The 3,198-nt window shown below is 35.6% G+C and overlaps 1 pseudogene across 1 annotated transcript; it reads right to left on the reverse strand.

The window, feature by feature from the left end:
• Positions 1-2,403: 2,403 nt before the first annotated feature.
• Positions 2,404-2,997, reverse strand: LOC311175785 (large ribosomal subunit protein eL21-like; annotated as a pseudogene). The gene has a single exon. The product of its transcript is annotated as a large ribosomal subunit protein eL21-like (transcript).
• Between the last annotated feature and the right edge of the window lie 201 nt (positions 2,998-3,198).

The following is a 3,198-nucleotide window of genomic DNA, read 5'->3' on the forward strand; positions in this document are numbered from 1 at the left end:
TCAAGCCAAATTAAGAGAACACTTATAAGACCAAGTTACACAGTGGTATTCAAAAGGGAATTTTCAAAATCTGAAGATGTGTAACAGAATATGAGAGTTCTATGTGCTGGTTTTCCACAGTAAGCTTTGTTCTCAGATGAATATATCTAGAAAGTTAGTTGAATTACCAAGGTTCTTGGAGTTTTAAAACCCAATATATCTAGCCCACACCACACTAACTTAACATTAATATGTATAATGGGATCTACTCAAATACAAATTCATTTTTCCTAGGAGGAGGTTTTCAGGAAAATTGAATTTTAACTTATTTCCTATGCAAAGTAAAAAGCAAGAATGGCCAGTATGCCACTTCATATTCCCCCCAAAGAAAAATAAATAAAGCACATAATTAATCCAGGACAAGTAATCCAGGATTCACATAAGTGGCACTACACATTTCTGAAATGTCCTCTAAACTAAAGGTTTATAATGAGTGAGACAAGAAATTATAATTCACTCTATCAAAAATCTGAAGAGGGAGGGAATATTTTTGCTATGCACAAGCTGAATCAAGTTAATGAGGCATCTAACATTGCAAAAAGAACGTTGTCTATAAATAAATTCAGTCTGATTGGGATGTATTAGTTGTCTGATAATATTCTGTAGCCTACAGATGCTTTGGGTGGAATGTAGATTTCTTAAAAAAATAAAGGCCAGTGGAATTACTTTTGTAAGGTTCAGGTCATTTCTTGTAGATGGCATTAAAGGAAGATTTTACCTTAAGAAACGGCTTTGCATTCGGGACAATGTTTCCAAAGTAATCAATTTAGCATGAAACAAAACACATTCATCAATGAAAATCTACTCAAACCTTGGAATTATATCTCCCCATTTAACTCATTTTTTAATTGAAATGTCTCTTAAGGTGCTACTCATAGGCTACTACATACATTTTTGAGGCTAAGAAGAGGATATAATTAGGATCTCAGCTGCTGCTCAGCCTACATCTATCACATTGGACATGTGCTTATGCTTATTTGTTGAGGGGGGGGGGACTGGACTTTTATTTATAAGCACATGCTGTTTTGCTTTGCTACCAGGTGTTTCACAGAGTAGTGTGAATCTAAATTCTTCTAATCAAATGAGAAGTTCAAATTTCAGGACCTTTAAAGACTATATAAATTATTATAAAGTCTAGAAGTAGTATGCAATTTATAGTGGGTATCCTTACCATCAGGGAACTCTCTTAATTTGTTCATGCACTCACATTTATAGCTTTAAAAATAATATGCCTTTCACATCATTTTCCATATATATTCAGTACAAATTCACTTTTATCACTTTTACCCTTATGACAATATTTTTAAATGTAAAATGTATACACTTTACTTAAAAATGTTCAACTAGCAGGAAAAGGTACAAAGTGAACAACAGAAAATCCACCCATCCCAACTTTCCACAAATCCCATCCTCACAACCTACAACTAAAGTTTTATACAACTAGAGCTTTATTTATTTATTTATTTATTTATTTATTTATTTATTTATTTATTTGCAGAAACGAACTGGGGTCTGGGTTAGAGGTGCAGGGGGTGAGAGGATTCACCAGAAACAGAGTGGGGAGCAGGCCAAGACAATCTACCAAAATACAGTGCTTAGGGGAGCGGCAGGTGAGAAAGGAAAGGTGGGTTAGCTCCTGGTTGAACTCAGGCTGTAGCAGTGATAGCACTGAGACTTAAACTGTAGGCCACCATGGAGACTATTAGAGCTTTCTTGTGTATTTTTACAGAAATATTTCAAGAGGAGCTCATTTAGTTTTCTTGACAGATTTACAGGTTTTGACTTTGATTTCTGGAAGTTTTACAGACTTTTACTGATGATAAATTCTACTTTTTATTCTCCTTTGTTGCTTCTAAGTGTTTGAGTGAAGAGTCAAAGAAGAGTACCATTACATTAAGGTATTTTATTGGAAGTTTCTTTTTGCTTCATCTCATTCTTTTAAATAATTCTCCTTATTCTGCCTTAATTAGATAAAAGGTTTGGAAAATTAAAAGAAAATTTTTGTTGCCTAAAAGTTCTCTCTAGCCACACCTACTTCTTATCACTTTCCTTCACCCAGATTTATCCAAATGAAACCCCACATTCTTAGGTTTGAAGAGACTTTCAAATATGTAATCCAGCCTTTGATTAAGGAAGAAGTCCTCTCTGATTTATTTTGCATAATATTTTCTTAATCTGTTTGGCCAAAAATGAGAAATTTACCACTTCATGACATGACCATTTTATTGTTTTCTTTCCTATAATTATCATTCATTGCTCATAGTTACAGTTTCTTGAGTCTTATAAGGTATGTCTAACAAGTCTACTAATATTTTTTTAAACCCACTAAATTTTAATAAAGACACCATCCAATGAATTACGATGTAATTAAAAGTTTGCTTTAAATATTTTTTAGAGAGGGGACACCACACTTCTACTCAATTAGGTGAAACATTTTTATAGTCCAGAGCTCTTTTATTTCTTTTTGCACACCTATCATGCCATGAATTCATAGGGAATAGGTTCTAGCAGCTCAGGCTCCTTGCCATTGGTTCTCACAATGTGTGCTTCTCTAGGTGGAGCAGGCTGGTGCTTCAGCTGAACCCAAGTACCCTTCTCTTTGGCTTCCTTTTTCTTCTGATCATTTTCTTTCACACGTTTCAGGAAGCTATCTTGGCTCTTAGAGTGCTTAATGTGCTCAATACGAACATTAATTGTCTTTGCAAGAATCTTGCCCTTTACTTGCTTGTTTACAACAATGCCAACTGCATGCTGGGTAACATTATAGACTCTTCCGGTTTTGCTATGGTAACATTTGTGGGGCATTCCTTTTTGAACAGTGCCTATCCCCTTGATGTCAACAATATCACCTTTCTTATAGATTCACATGTATGTGGCCAAAGGAACAACTCCATGTTTTCTAAAAGGCCTAGAGAACATATAGCGGGTCCCTCTTCTCTTTCCCTTTGTGTTAGTCATTTTGGCGACTTACTGGAAGATGGTGGTTCTGGCTGAAAGGAAGTCTACTAATATTCTAACAGTGTAATCTCCAGGGAAAGGGGAGATTCCAGGTTCCCTGCACCCCCAAGGCAGGTTGGAATTGAGCAGGGAGGGGAGCTAGAAAAAAGTGGGAGAAGAGAGAAAGGGAAGAAAAAGCAGAGAAGGAGAAAGAAGACATAG

Source organism: Talpa europaea, assembly GCF_964194135.1.
Source record: "Talpa europaea genome assembly, chromosome: 8".
NCBI classification, from domain to species: Eukaryota; Metazoa; Chordata; class Mammalia; order Eulipotyphla; family Talpidae; genus Talpa; species Talpa europaea.